General features: G+C 38.7%; 1 protein-coding gene across 5 annotated transcripts in view; it reads left to right on the forward strand.

Moving 5' to 3' along the window:
• Positions 1-13,103: 13,103 nt before the first annotated feature.
• Positions 13,104-22,455, forward strand: part of DNAI3 (dynein axonemal intermediate chain 3) — a 123,126-nt gene continuing 113,774 nt past the window's right edge. For 4 of the 5 annotated variants that reach the window (XR_011975719.1, XR_011975720.1, XM_072648910.1 and 1 more), the window contains exon 1: positions 13,104-13,211. The gene's annotated coding sequence lies outside the window, so the exon portion shown is untranslated. Of the gene's footprint in view, positions 13,212-13,236; positions 13,362-22,455 lie in introns of those variants that run through there. The other variant, XM_072648911.1, reaches the window with a different exon arrangement.

Genomic DNA, 22,455 nt, shown 5'->3' on the forward strand with positions numbered 1-22,455 from the left:
CTAGCTTCCTTCAGAGTTCAGCACAAGCATGACCTCCAACAGGTGTCTTTTCCTGAATCCCCCAGGAGCTGGTATTCCCTCACCCATTACCTTATAATCACTGTGTAAGCATCTTGCACACATTTTTATGTGTACATATTGTTCCTCCTCCCACCCCATCCCCATAATTGGAAGTTCCTTACTTAGGATAGAGACTATTTCATTTTTGCTCCTATTTCTACACAGAATACCTGCCACATAATAAGTGCTTCATAAATGCAGCATGTCCCAAAAGTCTTAGTGCAACTTTCACTAAGACTTTCCAGACATTGGTACTTGTTGGGTGATGATGACACAATAGACATCTTTGGCTATGGAGTCAGAGGGCCTGGAATTGAACCCAATCTCTGCTACTCAATCATGTGACTATGGGCTGTCATTTTCCCCCTCTCTGGCTTTCATCTTCTTTATCAGAAAAATCAGTATATTGGACTAGAGATGACCTCTAAGGACCCTTGAATGCCTTGACTGATTTCAAAAGCAGCTTCTCATTGCTTTATAATCATACTTGGGTTATGTCAACTTGGCTTATGGAACCATAAAAGGACTATGTTTCAGAGATAGAAGGGACCTGCTCCTTCGTTCTCAGAAGACCAAAATTACATCTCTATGCCAGAGTCAAGTTACAGTGTGTCCGACTATGACTGATCAGATCAATATGAGCTCAGAATATTCTACCACAGGTCAGTCACAAATAGTCCATGTGAATATTTGGGGTAGATTCTCTAAATTTGTATATCTCATTTCTTTCAAGCTATTTCAATTCTGCTTTGCTCACAGATGCTGTGCATCTCTGATGAGGGCACTCTATGCTGGATGGTCCTGTGTCAGTGGCTCCCAAGTCACACAATCAATTTCACAGTTCTTAAGAGAGACCTTGATAGTGGCCTTCCATTGCTTCTTCTGACCACCATGTGAGCAGTTGCTCTCTGAGAGCTCTCCATAAAATGGGAAGGGACCTAGTAAAATCAGGGAAGAATTTTATAGGTAAAGAAACTGAGTTCTAGACAGATAAAGTGACTTGACAAAAGTCAGTCAAGTGGCAAATTGCCGAGCAAGGTTTCCACCCAAGTATTCTGACTCCCAAACTAGCATTCTTTCGCCAAGACCTTAGGCTGCCTACTAGGCAGCATTTTTGAGCTTGTCTCTAATCCTGAAAATCAGTATGTTAATAGCAAAAATGAAAAGAGATTGAACCACACTGCTTATAAAGAGTCCTCCATAATCGGCTGTTTCCAGTACTGCCTTGAGGCTTCAGCAAAAGACTACAAAGCCTGGATGTTTTTGGGCTAGATGTTTTCATTGTGAGCTTATCAAAATACAATCAGGGCTACTTTCAAAAACAGTGCAAATGAGAGGGGCCATACCCTTACTTTGGCTTCCTGCTAGGTCTCTCCAAGGTCATGTGGGTAGCTTTTATTTTTTCCCTGTCAGTTAGGAATAAACAATCATTTGCAGTACCTCTAATGACCTATCACACCTTGAGGAGAATAAAAGAGGTGATGGAGAGAGGCTTTATTATAATTCGACTTTAAGTGAAAAACTATTATTAAATAAAGAAGTTCTTTAAAAAAAAAAAACCATAAAACTGGTGACGAAAAAAAATTAAAGAAAACCCTGAGAGAAATCTCTGGCAATTTTATTGAGCTTTTAAAAGGTTCCCCCCACCCCAAGTATTTTACAAGTATTGTTGTTTTTAGTTGAGTTGCTACTCAATATTCAATTAGTATTTTGGAAATGGAGCAAGAGACCCAAGATTCTATGGGATGGAAGAGGTTGTAACCAATGTTGATCCCATTGTTTTGTTGGTCCATCACACCAACAATTCATCAAGGCCCTTTTATAAAAAAAAAAAATTAACAAGCATTTAATTGTTCTGCTTTCCCTCCCCTTCTGCTCACCCTCTGAAAAACAATGACAAAACTCTTGTAGCAAATGCAAAGTCAAGCAAAACAAATTCTGACATTAAATCAAGTTTTTCCAACCTCATTCCAATTCTCTATATCCTAAACATTCCATCTCTGTCCCTCAAAAGAAAATGCACAATTTCAGGTGAAAACATGATTTTCAGAATACGGTCCTAATGATTGTGAGAAGAATCTCCCTATTAGACATATATCCCTAAGAAGGTCCAAGTAATAAGGGTCCCACATACACCAAAATATTCCTAAGAATACATTTTGTGGTAGCAAAAAACTGGAAACAAAGTGACTAGCTTTGACTAGGGGATAAAATGTGGTATATGAACATAAGAGAATATTATTGCTCTATAAAAAATTTGAAAAATTTGAATTTGAAAAATTGAGAAATCTGGTAAGACTTATGGGAACTGACCACTCCCTTCATCAATAAACTTCAGTGACTCTCTCTGTCTCTGTCTCTTTCTCTCTGTCTCTCTCTCTCTGTCTCTGTCTCTTTCTCTCTTTCTCTCTCTGTCTCTATCTCTGTCTCTCTTTCTCTCTCTGTCTCTGTCTCTGTCTCTCTCTCTCTGTCTCTCTCTCTCTGTCTCTGTCTCTCTCTCTGTCTCTGTCTCTCTCTCTCTCTCTCTCTCTCTCTGTCTTTCTGTCTCTCTCTCTCTCACACACACACTCACACACACACACACACATGCACTTCATTCCAGTTACCCTTGCCTCCTTCTTTTTCCTCCCTCCAGAAACTCTGGCTTCCCTGGCTTCCTTCAAGGCTTAGCTAACCCACCTTCTACAGGATACCTTTCCCAATCCCTCTTCATTCTAATGCCTTTCTTCTGTTAATCAAATAACAGAATTTATCAAAAAATCAAATTAAAGAAATCCTATTTATCCTATAGATACCTAGTTTATAATTAACTGCTTGCTCGTGGTCTCCCTCATTGGAATGTAAGTTCCTTGAGGGCAGGGACTGTCTTTTGCCTTCCTTTGTATCCTCAAAGCTTAGCACTGAGCCTGGCACTTAGCTTAATAAATATTTATTGACTGACTCACAAAGTAAAGCTGGGAGAACTACAAGAAACATATAACATAACAATAATTGAAATAGAAACAATATGAAATGACAGCTGAATTTAGATTAGTTTCAATGAATAAACTTGGTTGTAGAGAATGGGTTTTTTCCTACCTTCAAGGAACAAAGTTGCAGACAAATTGCATGCTCCTTCAGATACAGTCACTGTGTTGGTTGTTTTTACTTAACTATTTTTCCTCATTATAAAGGAAGGAACATTTTGTGGTCTTGGGGAGTGGAGAGAAATTAAAAAAAACAATTAAAAAAACAAAAGCCAGCAATAAAATCTTTTTTAAAGCATTTGGTTCAAGCTTATAGAGGAATAGGTACAAATATCTTTAGTTATAAATATCTTTAGTTCAACTTTGAAAAGGAAAACACCTAAGAACTTTAACAACAATAATTATTATCATTATTAATGACTACAGTGATAAATCTATAACCCCTTCAGAAAAAAATCTATCAACATCTTTCCCAATTTAATCAACAAATACTTGTTGAGTGAATGAAGCAATGAAATGATGTGAGATTCCTTCAGCAGGCACATACTTCATCTGTGGAAGAAAGATATTCATGCCTGTCTTATCACCCTCTTCTTCCTGATGCTTTCTCTTTGTTTCTGTGATACTCTTGTGACCAGCACTGTCTTCTGTTTACCTATATGCAATAAAACTTTGTGGTTGCACCCCCACTGCAAACATTGGCATTTAAAGACTATGTGATTGTAAGGAAAAGAGACAGATAGGATGTGAGAGTAAAGAAGACAATGTATGTTGCAGAGTGCTGGACTGATCATAGACTTATCCTCTCCAAGCTAAATATTCACATTCAACAGAAGCAGGGCCCTAAGGCACAATGACTACAAGAAGAATTAATTCTATCCCAGTTCTCCTGTTATGTATCTGACCATGCCTTCTCTGTTTCCTTTAGTGGATCTTCAATCTGGTCATGCTGGATAATGATGGATGGGTGCAGTGGGGTGGAGAAAGGAAGAGAAGAAGCATTTATTAAACATGATTCAATGGCTCCTGCCTCCTTGGTGTTCCTCAAACAGGACATTCCATCTCCCCCACTGTGCATTTTCATTGACTTTTCCTCATGCTTAGAATTCTCTGCCATCTTATCTCTACTTCCTAGCTTTCTCTGACTTCCTTCAAGTCCCAGTTAAAATCCTACCTTCTGCAGGAAGCTTTTCCTGGCAGTGTTTATTGCCAGTTCCTTCCCTCTGTTGATTATCTCCAATTTATCTTGTCAGTAGCTGATCTGTATGTAGTTTTTTATATGTGTTCTCTCCCATTAGACTATAAGCTCCGTGAAGATAAGTGCTGGTTTTTCCCTTTCTTTATGTCTTCGGTACTTACTTAGCATGGTGCCTGGTACATAGTATATGCTTAATAAATGTTTGTTGACTAGATCTCTCCACTCTCCCCCATTGCCTCTCAAGGTGAAGAATAACTTGGTTTACGTGAATAGGGATGATTTCTGACTACATTCACTTGATAAACCTTCTGATTCTCAGGAAGTCCACTTGAAGCTGGTAGTATGAGGGTGCAATGGAAAGGGAATCAAAGGACAGGGTTTGAATACTGGCTCTGTTACTTGCTGCTTCATGTGATATCAGCTGGCTACTTCATTCTCTAGGCCCCAATTTTCCCCAATGATAGGGTTGAACTGCAGGTGTGAGGACTCTGAGGTCCTTCACATCTCCACATCCATGATCACATGACCTTTCTATTTTATTTCTCTCTAAGGTTAATATATCAGAGGATCACAGGTTTAGCACTGGAAGGGACAGGTATAGTCCATTCACTTTGGAGGGCAGAAGGATCAAACTTGTGGGTTTTTTTAAAAATTCTGAACTTAAACATCATTGGGAAATAAAAGGAAGGAAGATGAAGAAAGAGAGGGAGAAACTAAGAAAGAAAGAGAGAAAAAGAGAAAAGAAGGAAGGAAGAAAAAAGAAAGGGAGGGAAGGATGGATGAAGGAAAGAAGAGAAGGAAAAGAAGGGAAAGGAAGAAAGAAGGAAAGAGAAAGAAAGAAGGAAGGAAGGAAGGAGGCAAAGAAAGAAAACATTTTCATTTAGCAAAAAATGCCTCAGCTCTCAGCAAAATACTAGACGTATTTTAAATTGATGTAGGGAGCTCCCCATGAGCTCCCTTTAGCAATGCAGGTTGGTACCTGCTCTGAAAGTTGTACCTTTCGAGAGCTTTCTGGAGGCACTGAGAACTACTTGCCTAAGGTCACACTGATGATTTGGGGCAGAGAAAGGACTTACATCAAGGCTACTACACCCTGGCTGCCTTTCTTTCATTTTACAAGTGAAAAAAACCAAGGCTCAGAGAGGTTAGTCATGTGACTTGCCCAAGGTCATACACAGCAAGCAGCAGGGCTGGGATTTGAAGCCAGGTTATCTAATGGCTAATCCATCCTTGTTTCCTCTGCACCATGCTGTCTCATATAATATGCTTAAGTAAATGTTAATTGCATGATTCCTATAATGTCTCTCATAAATAACAAGTTCCCAGCGGGCAATGCTCTTACTTGGAACAGCATCTAAGGCAGGTATTTAATTGATTTTTAATGATAATGAATATCACACAGGCATATACCTGAAGCTTAGGTTCCATGTAGAGTTCATAGCTCCTGGTTTGTATCTTGACAATGTTTTCTATTTTAAAATAACGTAACAGGAATGTCAAATACAATTTTTGTCTTTATTGATTCTTTCAACCAAATGACATTGGACAAACCGAAATCACTAAAATGGTGCTCTAGAAATTAGTAGTTTAGTTTATAATGTGCAGATTTTCCTTTTACACTTTTAATGCAATCAATAAAAGAAGAAGCAAAGACTGGTGATCAGAGAGAGAGAGCCTCAAAGTTGGGTTGCAGTTTCACCTCTGACCTACACTGGCTGTGTGACACTGGGCAAATCCCTTAATCTTTCGATGTACTGTCCAATAGTACACAACTGCATACTGCCACCCAGGTGACAGATTCCAATGTTAGAGGGAGTTGCTTACCTAGTGGATCATTATATCAATGAAATCACAAATTTAGGCTCTTTACTTACCCAAATATGATCCAAAAATGACTGAATGTTTTAGATAAAATAGAGATTGTCTGATTAATAAAATGAGAATCAGCACGGTGTAATGAATATCTTGGTTGCAGGATGAATTGGGCATGTATCCTGCCTTTGATACGTCCATCAAGTAATCAGTTAGCAAACACTTATTAAGAACCTACTATGTGTCAGACACTATGCTAGGTGCTGGGAATATAAAGTAAAAAATGAAATAATCCTTGTCTACAAGGAACTAGGAGAAGACAAGACACACATACACATGAATATTCAATATGAATACTACCACTAGCCATTGGGGAGATCAGAAAAGGTCTCCTGTAAAAGGTCACATTAAGATGAGTTTTGAAGCAAATTAGAGATCAGAAGAGGTGACTTGGAGGAAGACCATTCGAGGCATGGAGAAGTGCTGCCCACAAAGGCATGGATACAGAAGATCATGTGAAAGAAACAGCAAAAAAGGACAGTTTGGTCAGACTGCCCAGGAGAAATACAATATATGATAAAGCTGGAAAGTTAGATTGGAGTCATGTTGTGAAGGACTTTAAATGCAGAACAAAAGAGTTTTAGACTAAGAAAACTAGAGGCGATAGGGCTCTGCTGGAGATACCTCAGCAGGGGAGTGACATGATAAGATCTGTGCTTTAGGAGCATCACTCTGGCAAGATGGATTGGAAATAAGAGACATTAGAGGCAGGGGCATCAGTGAGGAGGGTATTAGAACAGTGAAGGCAAGAAGATTGAACTAGGATGGCATCATTATGGGTGGAGAGAAGGAATCAGAGGAGAAAGATATTAGAAAGGTAGAACTGATAATATTTGGTGATAGATTGGAAGTGTGGGGCGAGGGAGAGCAAAGTGATGACAGTGAACTTTCAAACTAGCCCTCAACAAATATAGGGAAGATTGGAAAAGGGGCAGGTTGAGGAGGAAATGAGGAAGAAAAAGAATTGTTTTGGACATGTTGAATTTGTGATGCCTAAGGGACATACAGTTTGGAATCTCTAGTAGGCAGGTGGTGAGGGGGGAACTGTAGCTCAAGAGGGATGCACACATACAGACACACACACACACACACGGTATCCCAAAAGTCTTAGTTTGTTATAAGCAAAGCTTATTGGAGGAAACATGAGAAGATATATCTAGTACTCAGAAGGATGGGCAGGGCTATAGAGTGCTCTGGGAACAGCAAATCTCCATGAAGGACAGAAGATAGAAGAAATGGGAAAGAAAGAGGTTGGAGGTGAAGGGAAGTTTGTTGAGGCTAGAAGTGGGATTCTAGAGGACAAATGGGAGGAGAGGGGGAAATAGAGCTGGATCAGGACATAAGTAGATCAGGGATCTAAGGTAGATAGGGATAATAAAACAGGAAGTGCTGGGGGTGGGGTGGGGAAAGAGTTGCTTAGGCAAAGGGGATTCCCCCTTATCGATGGAAACAGAAAAGTAAGAAGTGGTGGGAGTTTGCTAGCCATAGGTGATATAACATACCTTTTTAGTTGAGTCTCACCTCTTCAAGAGATAAAAATTGTGAATAAAAGTTTACTTTCCAGAGTTAGGACACAGGTGCTACATTGTAGAGGTAAGGACCTGATGCTTGAGTGAGGTAGCAAAAGGCAATGTAAATAAGTGAGAGCAGGAAGTGATGGGCAAAGCATGTGAGGTGAACCTAGGAGGTGAAAGACATGGTATGTGTATGAGGTAAGAACAGAAGATGAAAGGCAAGGCAAGTAGATGGGGGCAGGAGGTGAAAAAACAAGGTAAGGAGAGGAGGCCAGGAGGTGAAAGGCCTGGTATGAGAATTGATCTGAGCCTCAGAGCAATAATTCTGCCAGGGTAACAACCATGGAGCCTACCAGTTCTCCCAAACACCACAAATGAAGGCTTGACTGCTCAGTTGCTCCTCCCATGATGGCCGTGTGATCCTTAGCAAGTCACTAAACTTTTCCAGCAGATCTCTAAGACTCTCAACTGTAGGAGCTTCTGATCTTCAACAGTGAAAGAAGTCATCACACCAAAAGCTAAAAAAAAAAAATACAAATAGATCAAGGCAGGCTCTGAACATGGCAGGTTCTTTTAATTTGGGGCCCATTCTTTGAAAAACTGGAAAAATTCTGAATTGGAAGCAGGCAGAAATGACTAAACTTTCCCATTTCTAACTTCCTTGAGACTGTGAGTCATTCCCTTAAATGGGCATCCACTTGGGCAGCCTTCAACGTCTCACTCAGATTACAGACTTTTAAACCTGCCTTTTTGAAATCTGGATTTATATGCTTCTAGCATTGTCCTTGGAGAACGATGTACTTTAGAAGGATATATAGATCTTTAGATTACAATTTTTTAATTTTTAAAAATTTAATAATTTTTAATAGATTAGAGATTTGCTTTTAGGGAGAAGATAGCTCATGTTTAATATTTCTGTAACTTTAAAAAAGTTAGGCAGTAGATAGAATGCTAGGCCTGGAGTCAGGAAGATTCATCTTCTTGGTTCAAATCTGGTATCAGATACTAGTTGTGTGACTCTGGGCAAGTCACTTCACCCTATTTGTCTCAGTTTCCTCATCTGTAAAATGAGCTGGAGAAGGAAATGGAAAACCATTCCACTATATTTGCTAAGAGAAACTCCAAACAGGGTCCCAAAGCGTCGAATACAACTGAACAACAACAAACTTTTAAAAAATGGAATACAGGAATGATTGTGTTTAAGAGGCAGAGTGCCGTAGTGGGCAGACTACTGGACCTGGAATAAGAAAAACCTTCATTCAATTCTTGACTTTAACACTTATTATCTCTGTGTGATTCTGGGCACCTCATTTAACTTTTCTGAGCTTCTATCAAATGAGAATGCTAATAATTCCATCTAGCTGGCAGGTTTTTTATAAGAATCAAATGAAATAATAATATATGAACAGTATTCTGCAAACCTTAAAGTGAATTCCAAATGAATGTCAGCTATTATTATAGTTTTACCAACTTTAACATAAAGGATTCTCAAGTAACATTTTCCACTGGTCCAGAGCAAATGTTCTGCTTGCCGTTACCATCAGAAAGCAATGTAAAGAAACACATACCTTAGAGTTAATTATCATTTCCAACTGTTAAAGAAATGTTTCTGTACAAAATAATAGCTGGCTTTTGAATAGGACTTTGAGGTTTGCAAAACAATTTACATACATTATCTTATCCCTGTGAGGAGGCAGCTTGATTCAAAGGAAAGTGCAGCTGGGCTGAGAGTGAAAGGATCTCAGTTGGACTGCTCAGCTACTTATCACCCACCTGTGTGACCTTAGGCAACTCTGATGACCTCTGTGGTCCTCAGCTCTTCATCTCTAAAGAGGGCGTTGTACTGGATGGTTCTAAAGGTACAGTCCAGATCTAAATCTATGACCCTATGAACAAGCCCTTAAGGTGGAGACAGCTTGGTACCATGGAAAGAGCACCAATTCAGGAGTCAGATGACTTGAATTCGAATCCCAGCTCTGATGATTTCTCTCTGTGTAGCCTGGGACACATCACCTTACTTCCCTAGACCTCAGTTTCTGCTTCCATAAAACACAAGGGTGAAAATATCAAAACAAATATCACTTCTAATTTGGCCTCTGAAATCCCACCTAGTTTTAGAGTTATAATTGTACATAAATACTCTATTATCCCCATCTTAATGAGGCTCAGAGATCTACCACAACCAGTAAGGAGCAAAGATTCTCTGGCTCTTCCAAAGAAACTTCTCTATGTTGTTTTGGAAGTTACTCTGGAAGATTCAGGATGCTGCAGGTCCTAGGCATTAGCAGTTGTGAAATATTCCAGGCCCTCCAGGAGCAATACCACTTTCTAGGCTATTTCTCCCCTAGCTATGTGCTAAATTGAATCTCAGATTTTCCATTTCCTTTCTGGTCCTCCTGACCTTGACTGTCACAAGCTATGAAGCTTAAATAATTTCAGAAAAGGGAGGCAGAAAATAATACTGTAACAACACTGAAGCATATATGATTATTTATTGTATTAGAAACAAGATGTCAATAAGCATGCCAGGAAAGAACGGTTCCTTTTAATCATTTACAGACACAAGAGAGAGATGACAATGTTTTCAATGAGATGATGACTGTAAATTTTAGTCCAAAAATCAAATCTACTTGAAAATTTATTTATTACTGACCTGTCAGTATCATATAGAAAATAATCTTTGAAAGAAAATTATGAGTGTTTTGATATAAACACATGTCAATTTTATTAATAATAAAGTCCCCAGGCTCCACACTTGAGGCACAGAGAAAGCAGATTAGATCTCTTTCAAATAATTTTCAAAAATTCATTTTGTGCAGTTATGGATCAACATAACCTGGCTTTCAAAAGAAAATAAAAAAAACTTTCTCCCATATCCTACACATTGAAAATTTTTTGGGAAATCACAAATTCCTATTTAATTTTTGAAAAGTCCTATGTGACTTTTCTGTATACCAAGTAATAATCGTGCCTTCACATAAAGTTATTAATCCTCCAAAATGTTATTTATTTACAAATCACTAGCCAGTGAAATATTTTCACTTACCCTTGGGTGTAACAAATTACAGTAGAGGTTGTAATTACACAATCTGATTACATTCCTTTATTAAATTTTTCCCATTTACAAATCAGGAGATTGAAATTATATATTAAAAAAAAAACAGCCTCCAGAGAAATGAGTTTCAGTGAACGGCTCCCACAAGTATTCATAATCACAGCATAAAATGAATCTATTCTTTGAAGAGATCTAATCTGCTTCCTCAGTGCCTCAAGTGGGGAGCCTGTGAATAGATACTTTTTACAATGGATTATTTTCATGAGATAAGGGGACATTTTTTAACAGGCTAAGACTAATGTGTTACACAGGACATTTAAATGGGAGACCCTGAAAAATCTTATCTTTCTTCCCTCAATTAGAGGAAGATGTCTTTTGGAAGAGAGATTTATTGGAGAGGTTTGCTCTCAAAGGAAAGGAAGAAAAATAATTCTTGCCATTTGAATCTCTTGACTCCTTTTCCTCTCCTCTCTCCCCACTCCAAATCAAACCATCTAGCCACCATTTATTAAGTACATACTACATGTTTTAGGGCAGGATCAAATGAGGATAATTCTTCCCAATTAGGACCCACCCAGAGAGGGGGAATGGGGGGGGGGAAGTGGATATAGCACCATGTCTAGAGTCAGGAGCCTGAATTCAAATTCGGCTTTAGGCACTAGCTGTGTGACCCTGGGCAAGTCACTTAAAACTGTCTGCCTCGGTTTCCTCATCTGTAAAATGATCTGGAGAAGGAAATGGCAAACCACTCTTTATGGTCCTTGTCAAGAAAACTCCAAAAGCAACAACCCATGAAAGGTAGGCAGATCAAATTCAACAAGTATTTATTAAATGTTAACTAAATGGAAAACATTTATCCTTGTCCTCAAAGAGCTCATATTTCCTGGTGCTGGCATTAGCTTAGAGCAGGGATGGGAACTTTCTTCTCTCCTATCTTCTTATTCGAGTCTACCTGACCTTTACCTTATAAAAGATTCTTCCAGGGAAAGAAATCTTCACAAAGGACAGTATCTCACATCTCTTCTCATTCAAGTGCCTTTCTCTGGTGTTTGGAAGTCTCAAGAGAGAACTCCTTTTCTCATAGGAAATAATAGTAGTTTCAGGCTTAGTGGGAATTTTTTGGGTGGTGATTATATTGGGTAGGATTTTCAGTGAGCACTGGTGACTTCACTTGTATGGGTGAAGGTCCAATATGGAAACTCCCCCTAGCAATGCAGATTAGCAATTTGTAAATTATGGTTTTGGGAAGTTTCCTCCCCAATGAGTTGTGCAGAATTGTACAGTCATTATGTGCTGGAGATAGAATGTGAGCTCAGACTTTCTGCTGTCACAACTGGCCCTCTCTATCCACTACAACACCCTCTTGAACGGATGATACAATAAAAATGGTGGTGGTGATGGTGATGATGACTGTATCTTCACAATGAAAAAAACAATATCCCGATGATAATAACTATCTTCCCAGAATGAAAAGCTTGCAAAATATAGGGCCTATTAGAAGAAATTAAAATTATGTAGGAAAAGGATGAGGCACATGTCATCCTTGTTGTCCTATTTGCTACTAAAGTATCAGGAACTGTTAAAATTTTCTTTGTGTTTGTAAAAGAAATTTAAAAAACATTTCTATTGAAAGCCAAATTCAGGAGCTGGCCCCAAAATGCTACAAAAGATGAGCTTACATCACAATGCTCGCATTCAGTTACAAAACCCAGTCATTTTATCCATCTACACAGTCATCTGAAATACAAGACGAGCTAACAAGCATTTATTGGGTATCTACTGTATGCCAGGCACAGGGGATACAAAGAAAGGCCAAAAAAAAATTCCTGATCTCAGGGAACTAGCTCACAGCCTATAGGGTAGTCAACATGCGATACACACAGGATAAATTGAGAATTGTAGAGGGAAAGAATGAGGATTAAGGAGTCTTGGACTTTAGCTAAAATTTGAAGAAAGCCTGGGAACATTAAACACACCAGAATAATAGCAGGATAGAGACTTATCTCTCCACTAAAACAAGATGAGAATTAGATAATTACAATACAATTATTTTTATTATTGTGTAGACCTAAAAAAAATCAGTCCTAGTCATTATATTTTTTTAACCTTTCTATTTATTATCTATTCCATTCTTCTTTTTCCTCTGAAGCTCCACACCCAGCTCTTTCGCAGATCTGGAAGGCCAGGCCATCGCTCCTGTGCTCAAACCAGCAGTGGAAAACATCTATACTGACTGCTCCTACTTTGCAATTAGCAAGCCCCAGCCTTGTGGCCCGCTGTGCATGCTGGGCACTGTAGTCCTAGTCTGTAGTCTGAAGCTCGTCTGGACCATAGCAACCAATCAAAAGCCTCCTGTTGAGGGCCTCGCAGGGGAGGGACCAGGGAGTGGTGGTCCCTTCCTTAGGTACGAGTGGGACACGCCCCTACTCCTTAGCAACCAAAGCGTCCTAGCAACGGCCGACAGTTTGAGACTTGTCTACTCAAAGAGGGTTTTGTCCAAGGAGTTTGAGGGGACTTTTTTTTTCTCTCAACTGTAGCAGCCCCAGGTAAGAGAACCTTATGGGGGGTGGGGGGAAGAGAGAGAAGGCTTAAAAAACTTTTTAAAAAACAATGATAACTTTAAAAAATATTATTTATACAAGAGCTTTAAATTTCACAAAGCGCTTTCCTCACAGCACCCCAACAAAGCAGACAGTGTAAGTTACTTATTACAAAGTTATGGTTGGTATATAAGTAAGTTATTGTTATTGTTATCAGTTAGATGATGGGGTGGATCAGATGCTGGGGTGGGGTTGGAGACATCTGGGTTTAAATTCTTCTGTGACACTTGCTGTGTGACTCTGGGCAAGTCACTAACCTCTCTGAATCTCGATTAGGGACTGTGTGTGCAAAGTAAAAAAAATGTATTTTTATGTTTACTATGTCCATTTTAAGGCATTCATACCATTATTTGTTTTGTTTTTAAAATTAAATGAAAGGAAAATTAACCACACTACATTTCTCGGGAAGTTGTTTCTCTGTTGTTCACAGAAAGGAGGATGTGTTCTTTAACTAAAATGAATGTTTATTAATAATAACTCACATTTACGTAGAACTTTGTGGGTTATAAAATCCCTTCCTCATGAGATCCCTGTAAGGTAAGTCCTGTAAAAAACTGATTCCTTCATTTTACAGATGAGGGAACTGAGACTGAAAAGGAATATGTGATCTTCCCATGACCACGGCTCTCAGAAATGCCAAAACTAGAACTTGAATTAAGGTGGTCCTAGTAATATGTGGTGACCTAGTGGACAGAGTAGAGAGATGGCAACCTGAGTTCAAATCTTGTTCCAGATACTATCTCAGTGACTTTAGGCAAGTCTTTCTGCCTCAGTTTTCTCTTTTGTATAATGGGTATGATAATAATAACATGTAGCACAGGGTTTTTGTGAGGATCAAATGAAATTACCCAGGTCAAGTGGGTCAGGAAAACATGAATTCAAATCCTGTCCCAGATACTACCTGGGTGACTTTGGGAAAGTCTTTGTGCCTCTCTGTGCTTCTGCTTTCTTTTTTATAAAATGGAAATAATAAAAATAACAACAATATTAACACCTAGCACAGGATTGTTTTTAAAATCTTTTCAGAATCAAATAACCTATGTGAAATAGGCAGACCTCTGAGTTCAAATCCAACCTCAGACACTTACTAGCTGTGTGACCCTACACAAGTCACTTAACTCTGTTTGCCTCAGTTTCCTCAACTACAAAATGAACTGGAGAAGGAAACCACTCCTGTGTCTTTGCCAAGAAAACCCCAAATGGATCCGAAAATGTCAAACATAACAGAAACAACTGAACAGCAACCAATGGTACAGATACATCAAGGAAGCAAAAGGCCTGAGAAAAGGCCATTGGGTTTGATAAGGACACCTTTGGCAAATATTTGAAACATGAATAATGTATATTAGAAACATAGACAGTGTAAAGTTCACATCTTCCAGGGAACAGTTCCCTGGGATTTCAGTATTTATAGAGAATCAAACCCAAACAAAGTCCATGATTTTTGTTCTGCATCCCTGAATTCTGTGTACATGGTTTGAGAGAAGGAAAACATTAGCAGAAGAGAATGAAATGCCTCCAGCCCCTTGGCCAGTCTGAAAGCCATTTCTCTTCTTGTCATCAGAAAAATATCTGGATAATTCAGGTGACAGGCACAGCCTCTGCCGGAATTATCTGATGGATCCCCTTACTTAGCTGCTGCTTGCTCAGGGCAAGAGTGAGCACCATAATTTTGGGGGGGAAGAGGGGGAGGGTTACACCAATTTATTAAAAATGAAAATATATAATGTACCCAATGATAAGCAACATAAAACTAAAGAATGCAACTAAAAACAAGAAAGCAACTAAAACAAAGAATGACCAGCCACAGCAGACTTTCAGCAGCATGTCAAGATGTTGTCTGTATAACTGATTTACCTCTAAAAAGAACATCCTGTCCAAAAAATACTACTGGAGATCAGCTTAAATGTGGCTGTATTTAATGGGTCAGAAAATTGTTCCATATAGTTTACTTCTTAATGTATTTATGTATTTTTAACTCCAGTGTTTCCCCTCATTTAATCATTTCCTATTTATCTTGTATATAGCTTCCTTTGTATCTATTTGTACGTTTTCTCCCCCATTAGATTGTAAGCGTCTTGAGGGCAGGGACTGTCTTTTGCCTCGTTTTACCCCTAGCACAATGCCTGACACAAAGCACGTGCTTAATAAATGTTGATTGATTGATTTGGGACCTAATCACTGATTTTTACTGTGACTCTCTCGCTCAAAAACCTACAGTGACTCTTTAGTATATACATTGCATCCATTAATCTTGGCTTATTCAGAGAATATAAGAAACTCCTTGGTGAGGAGAGATTTTCAATTCTAGGTACCATTATCGCCAGTACCTAGAATAGTGTTTGGTCTAGAGTTGCCCCTTTATAAATATTTCTTGTTTGATGGACTTTGCAGAAAGGCTAGGATCAATCCTTCTTTTATAGCTGTCATGTTCTGTTCGACATTATAGATATAGCCTGTGGTCCAAATCCTCAAATCCTGGATTTCACAGCCCAGGTCTGGTCCTGGGGGCAAAGCCCAAAATGTCACTCTCCTTTGCTCATTGTGGCTCCACTCCGAGTTTATTCTTTAAAATTTTCTGAATATATTTTGTGTTCAGGTCTCCACATTTGTAAGTAACAGGCTCCTCAGCTCCATACAAGTACTTAAGTAACACTAATAACTAGTGTTAACTAGTAATAACTAGTAACATTTATATGGTGCTTACCATGTACCAGGCCCTGTGTTATGCAAGGACACGTATAATCTCATTTGATTCTATCAACAATTCTAGGAGGTAGAAGCTTTTATTATCCCCATTTTATAGATGAAGAAACTAAGGCAGAGAGCAGTTAAATGATTTAACAAAGGTTATACAACTAGTAAGTGTCTGAGACTGCACTTGAACTTAAGTTTTCCTGACTGTAGGTGTAAGAGTCTATCCACTGCATCACCTAATTGTCCCAGTGTTTACAATGGGTACAAAATGGTCTTTTTTGCATTCCCACAGAAAATGTAGAGAATGTAAGTTATTAATAGGAGTCCATAAATGAATTCAGGAAAAGAACAAAGCCACAATGAACTCAGTAAAGTGTAAACAACTGATATATTTCTTCTACCTGTCTAGGGAATCTTACTTTTCCCCAGAAATCTAGTATTCTCCCACTAGATATTAACACACTGTGGTTTGGACTCCTCAGAAAGAAAACAAACAAAGCTCCCCAAACCGATAATGCCACCATGGGCGTTTGATTTAAGGGAAAAGCATTTGGGGTTATCTGATGGTCAGCCACTCTACCCATTAGACCTGTACCATCCAAAAAGTTCATGATAATAGCAGAAGGTGAGGTCAAGATGCCTTGCTCACCATTTCATGGCTTCAGTCCCTCACAGATGCTCCTTCCAACACCAGGAGACAGATGGGTCTCTTCTCTCTCCAAAAGGCTTACTATCCAGGAAATACCCCTTCTTTTGAGAGAAAAATAGAACCCTAATCTCTGAAACTTGGAATTATCATAAGGCAACCCTTGATGCTGGCATAGTCTGTAAAACCTCATTTTTTGTCTACAAGACCATCATTGATCTTTCTTCCCATTTATGAAAGTTAGCATGGAGAGTGGATAAGGAAATAGATTTGGAGTCTGAGACTTCAAAGAAACCCTTTAGGAAGCTATTGAAATAGTCCAGATCAGAGATGATGAGGACCCAGAGTAGGGGTGATGTGGAGAGTGGGTGGCATATCTGGAAGATGTGGAGATTGAACTGAGATTTGGTAACTGATTGGATTTGTGAGTGAGTGAGAGGGAAGGATCAAGGATGATACCCAACCTGAGTGGCTGGAAACATGAAGGCATCCTTAATAGAAAGAACATTTCTTAGATGAAGAAGTGAAATATTATTCTTGTCCACTTGTGCGACAATTAGAATTCAGTTGGGAATAGAGGAAAAAGTTGATTTCTTAGCCAAAGGAGGCTAAGTGAGATGATAACCAGGGTTCTCAGCTTTTGCCATGATATTTCATTAATCAAACTCAGAAGAAACAAGTTCAGACAACTAAAATGCATGATGCATATAAAAACTTTATAATTTATTTTCAGCAAATCCAACTATCATTCCTGGAGACTTATCTTACCCATGGAATGTATTTTCAAGTGACCAATGCCAATTGAAAAATTGGATGGGAAATGAATTTTTGGATAAATAAGCACCATGTCCTACTAAGCGTTAAGAACGGGTCATTTTCATATACAAAATCATTTTTCTCTGTACAGGTGCTGCAGTAAACTTGATAATCTCTCTAAAATACAAACGTGTCCTAAAATGACCCAGTCTGCTGCCAAATAAGTCATTTTTCACTGTGGGTTAGACAACACGCACTGCACTGTATTCATTTAATGAACTTTCTCCATTTATGGCTCCTAGCAACTTAGAGGCTCTGCCTGTTAATTAAGAATGCTCATGACCTTTAAAGCTCATGGTACAAACTGTGCTTCCTTTTCCCTTGGTGCCTGGTCAATAATTTTGACACAGAAAGCTGATTAATATTTGTAAATGAGAAAAGTCTACAATGTTCCTGAAGCTGCTTGCCCTTAATTCATTTCCAGTGTCCTAGCATGTGTTGCTGGAAAACTGACTTCCTTTGCTTCCAAAAACTGTAAACTGAACTAAATTGCAGTCAGGCAGGGGTCCTTAACCTGGGGTCGAGAACTTGTTTTTTGAAAAAAAAAAAGATTTGATAACTATATTTTAATATAATTGGTTTCCTCTGTAATTCTATGTATTTTATTTGACATATAGTGAACTCCCTCTGACTGTCTCTCTTTGAGCCAGGTGTGCCCCATCTGCCCCTCAGAATTCCAGGGTCCTCTGAAGGGTTGGTGTGCCTCTTTTCTACTATTGTTGGCTCAAGCCCTTGCTAGCTGTGTTCTCCCTCTTCCTTCCCCTCCCACCCCTTGTTAGGGGTCAGTGACTAGTGACCCAAGTCTCTTTAACCATTTAACACTGAGTAGCTTTTACAAAGCTATCTTTAATTTGAAGATATAGAAAGGACAAAATACAAACATTTCTTCCAGTGCTTTGGGGCCCATTCTCACCTAAAACATCTCAGGAGTGTAGGCTCGACATGACTCACTTTCTAAATGGAATCATCCTACCAAGTTCATGTCTAAAGGCAACATTGCCACATGGGTCCTTGTCTGAGCTACAGCTGGGCTGGGGTCCCAAAGGTCACTCCTTGCTCGTCAGGGCTTTGATGTTATACCTGACTGTAAAACCAAACTCTGGATAACTGGGTGGGGACCTTTGGAACTCACAAGCTCCTCTCCCTTTTCTGGCCACCATGAGGGAAGAAGTCAACAAATCCCACCAAGAGTAATAAGGCAAATAGATCACTGAAGATGATGAGCCTTTTAGAAAGTGACAGGCTTCAGGGGCTGTGTCTTCTCTACAGCTAGTCTGATAGCCTCCTCTTCATCATGTGGTCAGCCAGCAGGAACCAGCTATGAAATGTGTACGTGTGCTTCATAGGCTCTCTACATTCCATGTCATCCCCATTCCCCAGAAGCAGGAAGCAGGACCACCAGAGGGTCTAGCCATGGACACGCACTAGATCCCTCATTACATATGCATGCAAAAACATCTTTCTAAGGTGTCTGTAGGTTTCACCAGACTGCCAAAATGACACTAATATTAATGCTGATAGCATTTACATAGTGCATCAAAGTTTGCAAAGTACTTTACATATGTTCTCTCCCTTGATACAACACCTCTATGAGGTAGGTGCCATTATTATCTCCATTTTACAGATGGGTAAACCAAAGCTGAGAGAGAGTTTAGATGACTTCCCCAGGGTCACAAAGTCAACACATGTTCTAAGGTAGGATTTGAAATCAGGTCTTCCTAACTAAGGCCACCCTATCCACTGTTCCACCAAAAGTGCCCATGATACAAAGTTAAGCACTCCTTTTGTAAGGTGATTTAATAGAACTATTCGGAAAGTACTGGTCATGTTTCATATTTCTTTGACTATGACTGTGTTACCAATAAGTATAGGATGGACTGTGTCTATTGTCCAAACAGCAGACGAAGTTCAGGTAGGCTCATCAAGATGTTTGCTATATGGGGTCGAATTTTTGGAAAAGCAGGTCCAGAATCCCATTCAGCACTTTAGGGGCTACCTTGTCCAACCTATGTTATTCTTGTTCAGTTGTTTCTAGCTCTTTTAGCTGTGTTTGACCCTCTGTGATCCCATTTGGGCTTTTCTTGGCACAGATACTGGAGTGATTTGCCATTTTCTTCTCCAGCTCATTTTGCAGATGAGGAAACTAAGGCAAACAGGGTTAAGTGACTAGCCCAGCTAGTAAGTGTCTGAGGCCAGATTTGAACTCATGAAGATGAGTCTTCCTGATTCCAAGCTCTGCACTCTGTGCACTGTGGTGCCAATATCTGTCCAACCTATACCTGATGAAAAATCTCTTATATATCACAACAAACAAGGGATCATTGAGGATTTACTTGAAAGTCTCCTAAAGAGAGAATCCAATATCTCCCAGGGCAACTCATGCTACTCCTGGGAAGCTCTAATTGTCATGAAATTTTGCTTTCCATCAAAGCCAAGTCTGTCTCTTTACAACTGCACTCTGAAACCCAGAGCAAGTTGAAACCTTTGTCCACATAATGTCCTTTAATTGCTGAAGACAGTTATCACATCTGTCCTAAGTCTTCCCTTCGTTTCTTGAAGTCTTTTATTCTGTTTGCCCTCCTTGGGACACTCTCCAACTTATCACTGTCCTTCCTAAAAGGTGGTGCTCAGGGCTTAAACATAATATGTCAGATGTGGTCTGGCCAGGGCAATCCAATCCCATACAATACAATCCAACATGCATGCATTAAGGGCCTCCTATGCTCAAGGGACTGTGCTAGGTGCTGGAGATACCAATGCAACAGCAACAACAAAAAGTCCCTGTCTTCAAGAAGGTTATACTCTACTGGGTAGAGTGCAATAGTATTAGCTTTTCCCTAGTCTTGGGTGCTTTGTCTTTTTAAATGTAGTTAATATCACGTTAGCTTTCTTGGCTGCTATATTATATTGCTGATTCATACCTATCTTAAGACCCCTAGATATTTTTCAAATGAATGGCTATCTAGCTATAGCCACCCTCCATCTCTTACTTAGAAAACTGATCTTTCTTATCCTAAGACAAAGCTTTGTGTTTTAGGTCTGTTTGCTTTTTGGGAGACAGGAGAGGGAGAAGGAGGCATCTGAACTTGTAATTTCATTTGTTCAGGGAACTCCTGGTGTGGAAGCAACCTCCACTGCTGCAATGATAATTCTCTGTAACTCATAGTCTTAGAGAGTTGCCTGGGATGCTTTGAGGGTGAGTTACTTCCCAAAGTCTACCCAGCTACTACATATCCATCAGAATCTGAACCCATGTGCTCTTCTAATAGAATGTAAGCTCTTTAAGGATCTGGATTATATCCCCAGTGCCTGGTACAGTGCCTGGCACATCAAAAGCATTTAATAAATACTTATTGGTTGTTTGCTTGATTGATTCATGATTCCAGGGGCAGCCTCCTATGCCCTATGACATGTTATATCTAACCTATTTACTTTTTAAAGCATTTACTTTTATTGTTGATTTAATTTATCATTAAAATTATATTTAATTTTATAGATTCTTCCATTTTTTTCCTAGCCTGTCAAGATATTTTAAAATCTTGACTCTGTCGTTCAGGGTATTAGCAATCCTTCCTAGCCTTGTGTCATCTGTAAAACTGATAAACATGCTGTCTCTGACTTTATCCAGGTCATTGATAAATGTGCTAAAATAGCATGGGACTGAGTCATATCCCTCTGTCACTGCACTGAAAATGTCCTTTCAAATGGGCAAGCCATTAACAACCATTATCAACTACTTTTTATGTCTAGCCACTGAATTCATTTAGGAATCATTTATTTGTACCATCATTGAGTACGCATTTATCTATGTCATCCACAAAAGGAGCATTGATAAACTTTGCCAAAAATTTGCTAAAAACTTAGTAAACTTTACCTACAGCATTCTCCTTGTCTAAAAGTTTAGTATCTGTCAAAAACAGAAACAAGGTTAGTTACCACGAGTGCTTTGTGAAAATAATATACAAATTCATTGAAAGTGCAAGAAAGGAATGGGCAAGCCATGTTTTCGCAAATGACCATGTCACGAAACTGACTAAAAGGTTTAGGTTTAATACAATATCCCCCTTCCCTTGCATGCTTATTGTTTGCTGGTTTTAAAAAGCACCTGATTTGTTGGAGTAAAATGCATTTGTCAAAGGCTCTCCTCTAACAAAGTGTCTTCCATATCTATGTTGATAACATACAAGAAACTTTAAAATATATATATACAACATGCTAAATAATATATCACATATATTTGACATGAAATATATATAACCAATATAACTGATTAATAACCCTCTGATTGTAAAAACGAAGGAAAGGATAAAGCAGTAAGACATTTGTCAAAGAAGGTATTTATGTCTTTCTCCTCTTTCACTGCCAAGCTCCTAGAAAGAATTCTTATTTTCCTCTTCTACCATTTTAGCTAATCTGATAGGTATGAAAGGGTATCTCACAATTGTTTTAATTTCCATTTCTCTAATCAATAATGATTTAGAGCATTTTCCACATGACTGTATATAGCTTTAATTTATTTTTCAAAAAACTGCCTGTTATATCCTTTGACCATTTATCAATTGGGGAATGACTCTAATTCTTATAAATTTGACAAAGTTCTCTATATATTTGAGATGTTTATTCATAAATTTTCATATCCATAAGTCTGATAGATAATACATTCCACATTCCTCTAATTTACTCATGATATTTCTCTTTGTATCTAGGTCATGTATCTATTTTGACCTTATCTTGGTAAGTGGTATAAGACATTTGTCTATACCCAATTTCTGTCAGACTGCTTTCCAGTTTTCCCAATAATTTACCAAACAGTGAATTCTTATCCCTAAAGGTTAAAGCTTTACATTTGTCAAACACAAAGTTTCTATCTGTTCTACTGGTCCACCTTTCTATTTCTTACCCAGTACTAGGTAGTTTTGATAATGATTGCCTTATGACATAGTTTAAGGTCTGACACTGCTAAATATCCTTCCTTTACATTTTTTCATTAATTCTTTTGATAATTCTTGACCTTTTATTCTTCCAGATGAA

This window comes from Notamacropus eugenii, chromosome 2, assembly GCF_028372415.1.
Source record: "Notamacropus eugenii isolate mMacEug1 chromosome 2, mMacEug1.pri_v2, whole genome shotgun sequence".
NCBI classification, from domain to species: Eukaryota; Metazoa; Chordata; class Mammalia; order Diprotodontia; family Macropodidae; genus Notamacropus; species Notamacropus eugenii.